Here is a 15988-nt window from a genome sequence, read left to right on the forward strand (position 1 = left end):
ACTTGTTATACATCCATCGATTTTGAGTGTGCATCTACAATTAACAAAAACATGGTACCTAGGAATGGTCCTACATAATCAATACATAGTCGAACCCAGGGTCGGCCAGGCCGCTCCTATGGTTGTCGGAGAGCCGAATCAGGCAAGTTCTGTTGTTGCTGACAGTGGAGACAGCGTTTGACCATGCTTTCAGTGTCGCTGTCAATGCCTGGCCACCAGACATAGCTTCGTGCAAGCATTTTCATCTTTGATATGCCTGGATGTGCACTGTGAAGCTCTGTCCAGAGTGGCTCTCTACCTTGTGATGCGACCACAACTTTTGAACTCCACAACAAAATTCCATTTTGACGGCTTAATTCTGTAATGAGTAATTGTAGAAAACTAAAGTGGGGAGAAATGTAGTAACTGCATTATTGTCCCTCCCTCCTGTCTATCACGGGCCATGTAATGTACTGCAGAGGCTTCGACCAGTGAGCTCTTAACACGGGCAAATCTTGGGGGGCAGTTTTTCGGACGAGAGATCAGGTCTAGCGTGCAGGCACTCCTAGATGGCTCCGTAATAAAGTTATACTGTTCCTTTACGAAACCTGTCTGCTCCACCGAGTCATCACATTATCTATCTATCTAACATATTTTGGTGAACTGTTGAGGGCCGTGCGGATAAAATTAATTAATTGTTAATAACAACTACCATTAAAATATTTCATGGCATTTACTGCATAAAGAACCCCTTTTAATTAAAAATCTGAATCTGCTTCCACCGTCCTTTCAGGCAGCGCCTTCCAGATCACAACAATTCAATGTGTAAAAAAAAAAAATTCTTCTCATCTCTTCCTCTGGTTCTTATTCCGACTGTTGGAAGGATTGGAGGGGACATGAGGAAAAGGTTTTTCACCCAGAGGGTGGTGGGCACCTGGAAGGCTACGGATGAGGTGCTGGAAAATGGAATTAAAAATGAACAGCTAGACTCTTTTTCCTTTTTTTATGGCCGCACAGATACGATGGGCTGAATGGCCTCTTTCTATGGTGTAACTTTTCTATGGTTCTATCTGAAGGGCCCATAGAGAACAGAGACCATGCAGTGAATCCTGCACTTTCTCAGCCCATTGTCTTTATCTGCAGCAAATGCAGCAGAGACTTTCATGGCAGAGTGGGGTTCCTGAGGCACACTAGGCAATGTTTAACACAGAGTTAACACCACAGCGCAAACCATCGTTTCACTAGATGATTTTGAGCTGACAAAGGTAAAAGATAGATTGAATTAGTAATTATGCCCTCACCCCATCTAAGTTCTAATACTATACAATACTCATCATATTAAAGTGCTGCATTTAAACTTCTAAGAAAACAAGTATTCATTTACAGATGTCAGATATACAGATTTCCCCCAATCTGGCTTTTGTGTTATAAGATAGGGATACATTTTCTAAATATCTGAAAAGGAGGAATTTGCAGGGATGTAGGGAGAGGGCAGGGGAGTGGCAGTTCCTAAACTGCTCTTTAAGAGAACCAGCATGAATACAATGGGCTGAATGGCCTTCTTCTGTGCTGTAACAATTCTATGATTCTATTCTATTAGCTTGTGGTGCAGATTGAAATTGGCAGGTATGATGTGGTGGGCATCACAGAAACATGGCTGCAAGGGGATCAGGACTGGGAGCTAAATATCCAAGGATATACATCCTATCAAAAAGATAGGCAAGTTGGCAGAGGGGGTGGGGTTGCTTTGTTAGTAAGAAATGAAATTAAATCGGTAGCAAGAAACAACGTAGGGGCAGATGATGTAGAATCCGTGTGGGTAGAATTGAGGAACCGCAAAGGTAAAAAAACCATAATGGGAGTTATGTACAGGCCTCCAAACAGTAGTCAGGATGTAGGGCACAAGATACACCAGGAGATAGAAAAGGCGTGTAAGAAAGGCAAGGTTACAGTGATCATGGGGGATTTCAATATGCGGGTAGTCTGGGAAAATCAGGTTGGTAGTGGATCCCAAGAAAAGGAATTTGTGGAATGTCTACGAGATGGCTTTTTGGAGCAGCTTGTGGTGGAGTCCACTAGGGAACAGGCAATTCTAGATTTAGTGATGTGTAATGAGGCAGATTTGATAAGGGAGCTTAAGGTGAAGGAAGTGACCATAATATGATAGAATTTACCCTGCAATTTGAGAGGAAAAAGCTGGAATCAGATGTAACGGTATTACAGTTGAATAAAGGCAACTACAGAGGCATGAGGGAGGAGCTGGCCAGAATTGACTGGGAGATGAGCCTAGCAGGAAAGACAGTGGAACAGCAATGGCAGGAGTTTCTGGGAGTAATTTGGGAGACACAGCAAAAATTCATCCCTAGGAAGAAGAAGCATACTAAAGGGAGGACGAGGCAACCATGGCTGACAAGGGAAGTCAGGGACAGCATAAAAGCTAAAGAGAAAGCATACAATGCGGCGAAGAGCTGTGGGAAGCCAGGGGATTGGGAAGCCTACAAAGACCAACAGAGGACAACTAAAAAAGAAATAAGGAGGGAGAAGATTAAATATGAGGGTAAACTAGCCAGTAATATAAAAGAAGATTGCAAGAGTTTTTTTTAGATATATAAATGGTAAGAGAGAGGCAAAAGTGGACATTGGGCTGCTGGAAAATGACGCTGGAGAAGTAGTAGTGGGGAAACAAAGAAATGGCGGAGGAACTGAATAGGTACTTTGCGTCAGTCTTCACGGTGGAAGACACGAGTAACATCCCCAAAGTTCAAGAGAGCCGGGGGATAGAGGTGAGTATGGTGGCCATTACCAAGGAGAAGGTGCTAGGAAAACTGAAAGGTCTGAAAGTGGATAAATCACCTGGACAAGATGGATTACACCCCAGAGTTCTGAAGGAGATAATGGAGGCGTTAGTGGTGATCTTTCAGGAATCACTGGAATCAGGGAGGGTCCCAGAGGACTGGAAAATCGCTAATGTAACCCCCCTGTTTAAGAAGGGAGTGAGGCAAAAGACGAGAAAATAAAGGCCGATTAGCCTGACCTCGGTCGTTGGTAAGATTTTAGAGTCCATTATTAAGGATGAGATTTCAGAATACTTGGTAAAATAGGGCAAAGTCAGCATGGTTTCATCAAGGGGAGGTCATGCCTGACAGATCTGTTAGAATCCTTTGAGGAGGTAATGAGCAGGTTAGACAAAGGAGAGCCAATGGATGTTATCTACTTGGACTTCCAGAAGGCCTTTGACAAGGTGCTGCACAGGAGGCTGCTCAGTAAGATAAGAGCCCATGGTGTTAGAGGCAAGGTACTAGCATGGATAGAAGATTGGCTGTCTGGCAGGAGGCAGAGAATGGGGATAAGGGGGTCCTTCTCAGGATGGCGGCTGGTGACTAGTGGAGTTCCGCAAGGGTCAGTGTTGGGACCACAACTTTTCACTTTATACATTAATGATCTAGATGAAGGAACCGAGGGAATTCTGGCTAAGTTTGCAGACGATACAAAGATAGGTGGAGGGATAGGTAGTATTGAGGAGGCGGGGAGGCTGCAGAAGGATTTAGACAGGTTAGGAGAATGGGCAAAGAAGTGGCAGATGGAATACAACGTGGGGAAGTGTGAGGTCATGCACTTTGATAGGAAGAATAGAGGCATAGACTATTTTCTAAATGGGGAGAGAATTCAGAAATCTGGAGTGCAAAGGGACTTGGGAGTCCTAGTCCTGGATTCTCTTAAGGTTAACTTGCAGGTTGAGTCAGTAGTTAGGAAGGCAAATGCAATGTTGGCATTTATTTCGAGAGGACTAGAACATAAAAGCAGGGATGTGCTGTTGAGGCTTTATAAGGCTCTGGTCAGACCACATTTAGAATATTGTGAGTAATTTTGGGCCCCGTATCTCAGGAAGGATGTGCTGGCGCTGGAGAGGGTCCAGAGGAGGTTCACAAGAATGATCCCAGGAATGAAAGGCTTAACATATGAGGAACGTTTGAGGACTCTGGGTCTATACTTGATGGAGTTTAGAAGGATGAGGGGGGATCTGATTGAAACTTACAGAATACTGAAAGGCCTGGATAGAGTAGACGTGGGGAAGATGTTTCCATTAGTAGGAGAGACTAGGACCCGAGGGCACAGCCTCAGAGTAAAGGGAAGACCTTTTAGAACAGAGATAAGGAGAAACTTCTTTAGCCAGAGAGTGGTGAATCTATGGAATTCATTACCACAGAAGGCTGTGGAGGCCAGGTCATTGAGTGTATTTAAGACCGAGATAGATAGGTTCTTGATTGGTAAGGGGATCAAAGGTTACGGGGAGAAGGCGGGAGAATGGGGTTGAGAAACTTATCAGCCATGATTGAATGGCGGAGCAGACTCGATGGGCCGAATGGCCTAATTTCTGCTCCTATGTCTTATGGTCTAATTAAATAATTATTGTTATGACCAGTCCCCGGGCGAGGTTTCCCCAATTTGTTTCGATCCCAGATGAGTACCTCAAATTGTTATTCTCCTGGGTGAAGAGGGATGAACTGGTTTCCCTTCTTTATTCAACCCCCTCAGTTGGTCACAACAAGGTTAATTTAAAAAGAATCCCTTCCCTCATGGATACCTTTTCCAGGTCCAAATGTATTTATGTTTTAAAAGGAACAAATCTAACCAGGCTTCTTTGAGTTAAAGAAAAAGTGAGTTTATTAGTTACTAAAACGTGAGAAAAAATAATAAAAACGCAACACACATACACCCAGATTAGAAATGAGAAGCGAGTCCAAAAATAAAAGTTAAAAAGATATATGAATCAGTCTTTGGCTTGTCCATGAGGAGTAGATGGTGAAAGGTTGTGGCCATTAAGTTGAATGATTCCGATAGAGCTAGCTTCGGCAGCTGAGCAGTTGGTTTGGAGATTTTTGGTTCTACAGGTTAGGTGAAAGGAGTTGTCCTGTTTTCTATTTTAACTGTGGCTTTGCTGATTTGTGACTTGCCTCCAGCAATCAGCGAGAGAAGACTTTTTCTTACTTGCAAGCGCAGGGGTGCCTAGTTGATTTTCTTCAGCTGTGACTGTCACAGCACACCCTCGCACACCAGGCCTGGAACACCAAAATTAGCACACACAGACCAAGGGTGCAGTTGGTTTTCAAACCCTTTTCTTATGTATTCCCGGAAGGGAAAGAAACAAACATGACTTTCGCCCAGATCAGATTTCTTTTCAACACACATCATGTCCACAGTCTGGGATATAACTCACAGGAGATGGTTCCTGTTGAGATGGTAATCAGCCTTCATTATCTCTGCAACCACAGGAGATTACAGTTCAGTTTTTGCATTGCATCTTTTCCCTTGAAGTTTCTCTATCTGAAGTAGGCTTTGATGCCTTTTTTGGTGTGACATTCCATTCTCTGGACTAGATGATCAAGTGTAATCCACATAGGAACTTTCCTGCCAGTGGTAATTTTACAGTCTCAGCCAGCTTTTGCTTGTATGTCCTTTTTTAAAAAAAAACACGTCTTACTTAAAAGTTCAATATGTCCGTAAGTAATTCGGGGCTATGATCCGTGATCATGACATTATTGACCAATAAATCAATGAAATCAAAACAGCATAAATATTTGACAGATCAATGAAAATATTTAATATGCACAGTTGCAAGTAAATCCTATAACAAATGTACACTACCCCTACTGATACTTTAAACCATTTTAGTTAAATCTATTCCAGTGTTTAACAGCAAGTCAGCAGAAGTCAGGAGACTATCAAAGGATTACTTACATTGTCAATCTTTGTGCTCCTCTCAGTGCTCCTCCATCCGCACTTCCTCTCTTCACATGCCAAGCGCTCTCTGTTCCAACTCCCAAAATGCCTGCCTCTGGCCAAGGCTCCTTGGTTTACATTGGACCACTTCCTGCTTTCATTCATTCAAGGTCAGTCTTGAGATAAAAGTAGGCAATTGAGGTCCCTCCCCTATCAAAGTCTGTGATTCTTGCTCCTCAGGATATTTCCTGGACTTCCACGGATGGTCTGGCAAGTCTCTACTGATGAAATGCAGCCCGAGGGCTGTCTGAAAAACTCTCGTGGGCCTGATGTGACCCGCAGGCTGTGGTTTGCCCACTCCTGGTCTAAAGCAACAAATGACATTTATAAAGCAATATCAAAGTGACAAACATATCTATTTATCTAAATATGTATCTAAATATCTATTTAATTAGGCAATTTACAATCTTCTGGACTCAAATATTGCCATGTTATTATAATGATATAATACCTTGGGCTTAATTACTGTACAAGACGCAAGGCATCAATGGGTCATAGGGACTGGGTAAACACATTCTGTGTTCATTTATTAAGTCTAGGCACATGAAAACTGTTGATAATTGGTGTAAAGCTCAAAAGCATCAGAGCTGTGTGTTTGTGCTCTGCTCAAAGCAAAAGTGAAACTAAGACTGGGTCACATGACACATTTCCCTTCTAGCGATGTCATGCTGATATTCCTTGAAGGCATATTACAACATCCCCTTTCTTTTTAATGATACTTTTCCCCTTCCAAAGAAGTATAACTATTTACAATACATGTTTATGTTTAGTTACCATTTCATAAGTGCAGAGAACTGGTGAATCTGAGTCTCTAAAGCATAAAGGTAATCTGCTGGTACGCTCGGATTAGTAATAGTAACCTTATCTGGAGGCTTCTTTAATTGCTCACAGTAAATGTGAGATTGTCATCCTTGGATGTTGCTCCTGGCTGCATTTGGTATCTTGTCCTAAATGCAATAGGACTATATAGTGGCTGAGGAGATGGAATGGATCTGATTTGTCCTCAGTTACGCCTCACCATTGCGCCTTTGTGTGTAATTACTTCATAGGTTCTTGGTTCTGAACAAACCCTTATCACTTTGGCTGGTTGCCACGTACCTTTTGTGGGATCCTGGATGCAAACTTGTCCCAACTGTAAACTTGGCAATTCTGTACCTGCATTTTTATCATGTACATTGGTCATCTTCTCTTATAGGTTTAGGAGTTGCTCTCTTGTTTCTGAGAGAGTAGAATGGGTAAGTTGGTATGCACTGATCTGCCAAACATGAGCACTGCTGGTGACGGAATGGTTGCACTTAAAGATGTCGCTCTCAGATGTAGCATTGCAATGTAAAGATCTTGCTTGGTCTGTCTACATTTGATTATTTAGGGATTTCACTATGTAAATCATTCATTCAGCCAAGTCGTTAGATCTAGGGTAATGAGAGCAGGAGTAGTGGGATCGATATTTCACTTCTCAGACATATCATGAAATGGCTTACAATAAATTGTGGACCACTATCCATAATGATCTCTCTAGGCACACCAAATAAATTGAAGATAGCACTTAGATTGTTCATGACAGTTCTGCTTGAGGTATTGTCCAATCGTCAAATATTGGGGTATTTGGTAAAGCAGTTGATGAAGATGATTAAGTTAGTGCCATTGGATGCAATTATAGACCAAGGATGGGCAGGAACTTCATATAGAATCAATAGAACTTTAAGCTGACTTGGCATATGCACTTGACATGCCTCGCACTTCTTGATGAGAACTTCATACTCAGCCAATGGACTGTCTCTCATGCTGGTCTTCTAGTCCAATCTATGCCCATGCGTGAGTGATGAGGTTGTTGAAGAATATCAGGCCGCATGATGACTTGCCTGCCTTTAAAAATGATTCCCCGAGAGATGCCTAGCTTGTCCCAGTAAGGCCAAAATGGCCTCATGTTCGTGGACATGCTGAATTGAATCAGGCCATCCTTTATTGATGGTTTTCTATAGTTTCTGTAATGTAGAATCTTTCGCCATTTCTTCTTGTCACTGGCATTTGCGTTGTGCAAAATTTGATAAATTTGGAGAGCATCTTCAAGTTGGATGTCAATTAAGTCAACTTGTAGATCTAAGGATGTACCTTCTGTTTTTGCTGGGTTAGGCAATCTGCTAATTGTAGCTGATGTAATCATCAAGTTACCTGGCTTGTCAATCACTTCATGTATATGTTTCTGAAGGGATACCAGACGATCGTTCTTATAGTTTGATGGTACCCGTTGTGTGCGGTCTGATTGAATCAGTGCTCGGCTCTCTGTAGCTGCATCAGCCTTTGCGCTAGTGCACTGCCACAGCCAATGGCCCTTTCTGCCACATGCCTTACAGAATTGATGAAAGGCTGAGCATTTCCTTGGTGCCACAACTTCCACATGTCTTGCTAGGTTTAGGTGTTCCAATGAGTGTGTAAAAAATTGGGGTTGTACTTAGGGCCTGTAAGCTTTGGAGACCTCTGAGGCTTTCCTCATATTTATGTCCATTCTTGAGTAGCTCTTCGATACTATACATTTTATGTTTGTCTAGCAAATCTTTCTGGAATGCTTCCATGGGAACGGATGTGATCACCAACTCAACAATTCTGTCTGCTAGCACTGTGTTTGAAAAATCACAGTACTGTCCTTTTTTCTGCATCTGTTGATGAAGTGATCTATAGATTCTGTAGGCTGTTATCGAAATGACATGAACTCTAGTCAACGAATATGGAAATTTTACTTGATTCTGAACCGGTCTTCCAATGTAGTCCATATTTTTAGGGGATTCTTTAGCTCTTCTGTTAACCCTGATGCATTTAGCCTGTGTAGACCTTCATTCCCAATTGCTGGGGTAAATTTTTATGGCTTGCTTGTCTGGTCCACATACACCTGAATCAAGAAGTGATAGCTCCATACGCTGTTTAAACATTTTGAATTCGGACCGTAGGTCAGCTGCATCCCAATTCAACTGGGGAATCTTGTGGACATTCTGAAAATATCCCTTTGACTTTCCTTCTTCTGTAGTACCTGTGATGAATGTCGCTTCAACCGTGTTTGTGTGCTTTTCCCAAGCTCGACCCACAAAGATAAGCTGCAGTGGGAATGTACCACAAAATAATGGTGCCTTTGCTTTTTATTCAACTTATTGTTTGGCAACCCCTGAAGCTGTCCATCATAATCACAACCTCTATGGCCCGATTTTTATGACAGCTTTGTTTGTTTTTTTTTTGTTTAACTCTCCTTCGCTTGCTATCGATCTGGCTCACACCCTGGTCCCTCGCCTTTCCTGATTGAGTCAACCCGATGCTGATCCTCTTGATGCACTGTCCCCATCCCAGAACTGACAGGCTAAGCGCTGCAATCTCACCATTGAGGGATCCGTCTGCTTAACAGCGCTTTATTTGAGCACTAGTTTGGCACCGTGTCTCCAAAGCTTTTCTTCACAGTCAGCACATTATATTTTGAACACTCTCTGACACTGCAACTTCATTGCGGTCTGACCAAAATGTTGAATGTCATCTCATTGTCATGTAGCATGACCTAAGGCTGTTCACTATGCCGTACCTGTACTGAATCTTGTTGCCACCTGTCTTACCACTGCTGATCACCATGTTGTGTTACTATAATGATATAATACCTTGGGCTTATTTACTGTACAAGACACAAGGCACTAATCACTCATAAGGGATTGGGTAAACACATTGTGGGTTCATTTATTAAGACTAGGCACATGACGATGGTTACACATAGGTATAAATCTTAAAAACATCAGAGGTGTGCGTGTGTGCTCTGCTCAAAGCAAAAGTGAAACTAAGACTAGATCACATGGCACATTTCCCTTTCAGTAATGTCATGCTGATATCCCTTAAAGGCATATTACAACAAATATATGAATTGAATGCTGGAAATCTGAAATATAAAGAGAAAATTCAGGAAATACTCTGGCAGCAAGTGAAGAATGAAACAGATTAAATGTTTCTGATGTAAGGTCATCGACCTGAAACGTTAACTCTGATTCTCTCTCCACAGATACTGCCAGATCTGCTGAGTATTTCCAGCATTTTCTGTTTTCACTTCTGGACTCAACATTGAGTTCAATAATCTCGGACCATAACCACTGTTCCCATTTTACTGGACAGTACATGTTGGCAGAGGAGAGGTTGTTCCGCTGGGACGGGTTTCATTTGAACCATGCTGGGACCAGTGTTCTGGCGAATCGTATAACTAGGTTTGTAGGTAGGACTTTAAATTAATCAATGGTGTGGGGGTCAATTGAAGGGAAATTTAAAAAATCATAAAGAAATGAGACAGCAGAGGTGCAGGGTAGTGAAGAGGCGAATGATAATCAAAGTGTGACAGGGAAGGGCAGAAAATATAGGCAGAAGGGTGCAGCAGAAGTCAGGACCAGAATGAGCAATAATGGTAAAAAGTCAAACCTTAAGGCTCTTCATCTGAGTGCACGCAGCATTTGTAACAAGATAGATGAGGCTTGACAGGGTAGATGTTGAGAAGATGTTTCCACTAGTGAGGGAATCTTGAACTTGGGGTCATAGTTACAGAATAAGGGGCACTTATTTAAAACAGAGATGCGAAGAAATTTCTTCTCTCAGAGGGTAGTGACTGTCTGGAATTCTCTACCCTAGAGAGTTGTGGAGGTTAGATCACTGCAAGTATTTAAAGAGGAGGTAGGTAGATTTTTGAAATATCGAGGAGTTGAGGGCTATGAAGAGCTGGCACAAAAGTGGAGTCGAGGCCTGGGGCAGATCAGCCATGATCTTATTGAATGGTGGGGCAGGCTTGAGGGGCCGAATAGCCTTCCTCCTGCTCCTATTTCTTATGTTCTTATGTTCACCATTTAAGAAATACTCTGCACCTCAGTTCCTCCTACCACAGTGGATAACGTCACACTTATCCACATTATATTCCATCTGCTATGTTCTTGCCTACTCAGTAAGCCTGTCCAATTCCTTTTGAAGCCTCTTTGCATCCTCCTCACAACTCTTATTCCCATCTAGTTTTGTGTCAACCACAAACTTGGAAATATTACATTGTATCCCCACACCAAATCATTGATAAAGATTGTGAACATCTAGGTCCCAAGTACTGATCCTTATGGTACCCCACTAGTCACAGCTTGCCAATGTGAGAATGACCCATTTATTCCTACTCTCTGTTTTCTGTCCGTTAACCAATCCTCAATCCATGCCAGAATATTATCCCCTATGCCATGTACTCTAATTTTGTTTACTAACCTCCTATGTGGGACATAATCCTGCCTTCTGAAAATCTAAATACACTACATCCCCTTACCTATACTTTTAGCAACATCCTCAAAAAACTGCAACAGGTTTGTCAAACATGAGTTGCCTTTCATAAATTCATGTTGACTCTGCCCAATCAGATTATTATTTTCTAAGTGTCTAATTATCACATCCTTTATAATAGATTCTAGTATTTTCCCCCACTGCTGATATAAGGCTAATGGGCCTGTAGTTCCTTGTTTTCTCTCTCCCTCCTTTCTTAAACAGCGGGGTTACATTTGCAACCTTCCAATCTTCAGGCACCGTTCCAGAATCTATAGAATTTTGAAAGACGGCCACCAATGCATCCACTACCTCTAAAGCCACCTCTTTCAACATTCTGGGATATAGATCGTTGGGTCCTGGGATTTATCAACTTTCAGTTCCAGTAATATCTCCAAAACTGCTTTTTTTTACTAATATTGATTTCCTTCAGTTCCTCATTCTGACCAATCCCTTGGTTCATTATTATTTATGGGAGATTTCTTGTATCTTTCTCCGTGAAGACAGATGCAAAGTAATTATTTAGCTTCTCTGTCATTCCCCTATGTTCCATTATAAAATCCCCTGTCTCTGCCTGTAATGGATCCACATTTGTCCTTGCTAAACTTTTCATTTTTACATAACTATGGAAGCTTTAACAGTCCATTTATGTTTTTTCGCAAGCTTATATTAATATTCTATTCTCCCTTTCTTTATCAGTTTCTTGGCCCTCCTTTGCTGAATTCTAAAGTATTCCCAATCCTTAGATTTACTACTTTTTTTTGGGCAACTTTATAAGCCTCTTCCTTTGAGTTAATGCAATCTTTAACTTCCTTTGTTAGTGATTCACTTTTTCTGTTGAGTTTTTCTGTCTTAAAGGAAAGTATATTTGTTGTAAACCATGTATTAATTCTTTAAATACTAGCCATTGTCCATCTACTGTCATACCTTTTTGATGTCTTTTCCCAAACCACCACACACCCACACCACCCCTCATACCTTTATGAGAGGCAAGTTGGCCCTTTGTTTAGATTTAAGACACTAGTTTCAGATTGAACTACATCATTTTCTGACAATGTACAATTCTATCATATTATGGTCACTCTTCCCTAAAGATTCTTTTACAATATTATTAATTAGCCCTCTCTTATTGCATAATACTAGATTTAAAATAGCCTGTTCCTTAGTTGGTTCTTCAGGAAACTCACTCTATCACAGACTTTCCCATTTGTTCTTTTCCCCCTTGTCCTTTTCCCTGTCTCTGTACTTGCTTAAAAACTGGTACAGCTGTAACTTTCCTCAGTCATTGACCTGAAACGTTAACCCTGTTTCTTTCTTCACAAATATTGCCAGACCAGCTGAAGATTTCCAGTGCTTTCTCTTTTTATTTCAGATTTCCAGCATCTGCAGTATTTTGCTTTGTATCTATGTATCTCTCTATCCATCCATCTGCCTATATGGGTCTCAGCCTTTCACTACATTTATAAATTACTCAGATGAAGATATAGAGAGACAGATATCCATATTTGCTGACTACACCAAATTCAGTAGCACAGTAACTAGTGTAGATGAGAACAGAAAGTTGCAAATGGACATCAATAGGTAAGTGAGTGGGCAAAACTGTGGTAGCTAGAGTTCAATGTAGGGAAGTGTGAAGCCATCCACACTAGACCTAAGGAAGATAGATCAATGTATTTCTAACTAGTGAGAAGCAGAGACGATAGAGGAGCAAAGAAATTTAGGGGTCCAAATACAGGGTTGGAAGTGGTAATCTATTAAAAAATATCAAAACTGAGGTTGATAGATTTGTGTTAGGCAGAGGCATGAATGGTTATGGAACCAGTACAGATAAATGGTGTTCAGATACATATCAGCCGTGATCCAATTGAATGGCAGAACAGGCTTGAGGAGGCTGAATGGCCTACTCTGTCCCTATATGTTTCTATCTGTCAATCCATTTAAATCTTGAGTCTTGTCAGCTGTAGAGCTGCAATACCTCTTCGCACAATTAGATCCTAAAACTAGACATCACCATTACTTCAACTATATACTACTGTCTTAGGCAGGATTAGCAGTGGCACTTCCATCAACGAGTCAGCAAGCTATGGATGAAGTCCTACTGCATGATTTCAGACCATTACATAGGTTAACATTTCTTTCCAGTGTTCACTAAAGTAGTCAAGCAAATGCTAGGAGGCCATGGTTACCCATGAGACATGACTACTATTTCAGCAAGATCAAGATAAATTACAAAGAATAGGAAAAATCATTGTAAACATAAATAATTAATACCAGGCATAGGTAATTTTTTAAATTGACCATCAGCTTCACAACAAATCCTTCACCAAGGATAGTGAGGGAAGTGAGAGTGGAAATCGCGGAGGCATTGGCCATAATTTTTCAATCTTCCTTAGACTCAGGGTTGGTGCCAGAGGACTGGAAAATTGTAAACGTCACAACCTTGTTCAAAAAGGACCATAAATATAAGCTCAAAAACTACACACCAGTCAGTTTAACATTGATGGTGGGAAACGATTCCCAGAATGAAGAACTGTAGCTATGAGGATAGATTGGAGAGGTTGGGACTGTTTTCCTTGGAGAAAAGAAGGCTGAGAGGAGACTTGCTAGAGGTATTCAAGATCCTGAAGAGTGTGGACAGGGTAAATAGTGAGAAACTGTTCCCACTCAAGAAAGCATCAAGAACTATAGGACATAGGTTCAAAATAGTTGGCAAAAGGAGTAAATGTGATGTGAGGAAACATTTTTTCACCCAGAGGGTGCTTGGAGTCTGGAACAAACTTCCTGAAAGGGTGGTGGAGGCAGGTTCGATTGAGGTATTCAAAAGGGAATTGGATTTCTACCTGAAAACAGAGAATGTGCAAGGTTAGAGGGATAAGGCAGAGGAGTGAGAGCCACTGCAGATGCGATGCGCCGAATGGCCTCCTTCTGCTCTGTAAAAATACTGCCATACTGTGATACTGTGAAACTTCTAGAAACAATAATTGGGGACAAAATTAATAGTCACATGGACAAATGCGAGCTAATTAAGGAAAGCCTGCATGGAGTTCTTAAGGGAAAATCGTGACTAACTAACTTGTTTGAGTTTTTTGAAGTGGGGACAGCAAGGGTTAATGAGGGTAATGCTGTTGATATGGTGTACATGTACTTCCAAAAGGCATTTGATACAGTACCACATAAAAGATTTGTGAGCAAAGTTACAGCTCATGGAGTAAAAAGGAAAGTCGCAGCACAGATGGAAATTGGCTGGGTGACAGAGAAAGATGCTTTTTGGGCTGGAGGAAGATTTGTAGTGGAGTTACCCAGGGGTCAGTGTTGGGACTCTTGTTTTTTCTGATATATATGATAATGACCTGGACTTCAGTGTGCAGGGCACAATTTCAAAATTTGCAGATGATACAAAGCTTGGAAGCATTGTGAACTGCGAGGGGGTGTGAGAATGGATGTTATTTTTTAAAAGATTTTGGGGAATATTGTGTTATTCTGTAAAGAAGGCTGTGTGTCCATGTGTGTGTGTGTGATTTAATTAAGCTGGGCAAGAGATTGATAGGAATCAGGTTGTCTGGGGGATTTGAAAACATGAAAAGGAGAGAGGTATTAAGTTTGAGTTACAAGTAAATAGGTTAGATCTAAAATTTGCATTTCTAGATACGTTGAGACTTTGTATGAATATCAAAGAGGAGTCAGAGGCAGAAAGAAACATGTTTGCATCTTGCATGAGTTCCATAGGTAAAAAGTAGTGGTATTATATTTTATTGAAAGCAAAGACAAGATGGAAACATGAAAGATCTTATATTTGGAAGGGTTTGAGTTTCAAAGAGGTGTGAGAACAATGGAACTGGGATGAAAAGGGATAAAAGTTATTTTAGAGTTACTGTTGAGCTGGAGCTACAGAGATAGGTGGAGATAGCTGGAACTGTTTAAGCCGTTGAGCAATAGCTGGAGCTCTGAGCTGGGAGAGAATGCAGTTTGAATCACCCATCCAGTCAAGCCAGAAAAATCTTGGGCTGCAGCACGCCGTTTTATTCTGAAGTGGATTCCATCGCAGAGTGGTGGGAGAATGACACTAAGTAAATTGCTCATTCTGAGAGCTGGTGCAGACATGATGGGCTGAATGGCCTCCTGTGTAGTAACAATTCTGTGATTGTGTGAAGCTCAACCATAAGGGTTGAAGAACACCAAGGAGGTGGAGGTGTGAATAAAAACCATAACCCTACCACTAAATGTGCAAAATTAAGGAAATACAAAGACGGCTACCCAAATTTCAGTTTTATTGGTGCTGGAAATAAAGGTGGCGTGTAACTTGTGCAGATTGTCCGGTGAATCTTTGAAACCCTCTAAATGACAGAGGCACTTGATTGCCAGGAATGTAAAATATAGGGCAGAATCAACCCAGATTTGTACAAGGTGCAGTAACGGGCAGGAGAAAAGTCATTCTACCCACTGGCCGCAATGGTGGGTTTTCGCACAGTATCATCCCATTCCCGCCTCATTAATTATGCAGCACAGGAAACACACCGTCTCGCTGGCGGATGGTCTCCAATTTTCCCGCCACACCGTTACCTCGCTGCTTCCTTATGAAAGGGCACCAAATTTAAACTGCAGCTGCATGCACACTGCTCAATGCTTGCAGCCAGGAGGGCACCGCTGAAGACGTGGTCCCAAAAGCCAAGAAGAGTGCAGCCTCTCCATTCAGTGACATACCCCTGGGATGCCTTCTGGACACCAGGCCTGCCACAATGTCCTCTGTCCCTGCTCTGGCCACAGGAGGCTCATCAGTCTCACCACTCCAGCTTGGGAGGTGGTGGCAGAGGTGGTCAGTGCCAACACTGCACACAAGAGGTCGGCCACCCAGTGCAGAAAGAGGATGAGTGATCTCATCCATGCCACCAGGGTAAGGCAACCATCTCGTCACTCTAAACTCACACAC

The sequence above is a fragment of the Cetorhinus maximus genome, chromosome 15, assembly GCF_964194155.1.
Source record: "Cetorhinus maximus chromosome 15, sCetMax3.hap1.1, whole genome shotgun sequence".
Taxonomy (NCBI): Eukaryota; Metazoa; Chordata; class Chondrichthyes; order Lamniformes; family Cetorhinidae; genus Cetorhinus; species Cetorhinus maximus.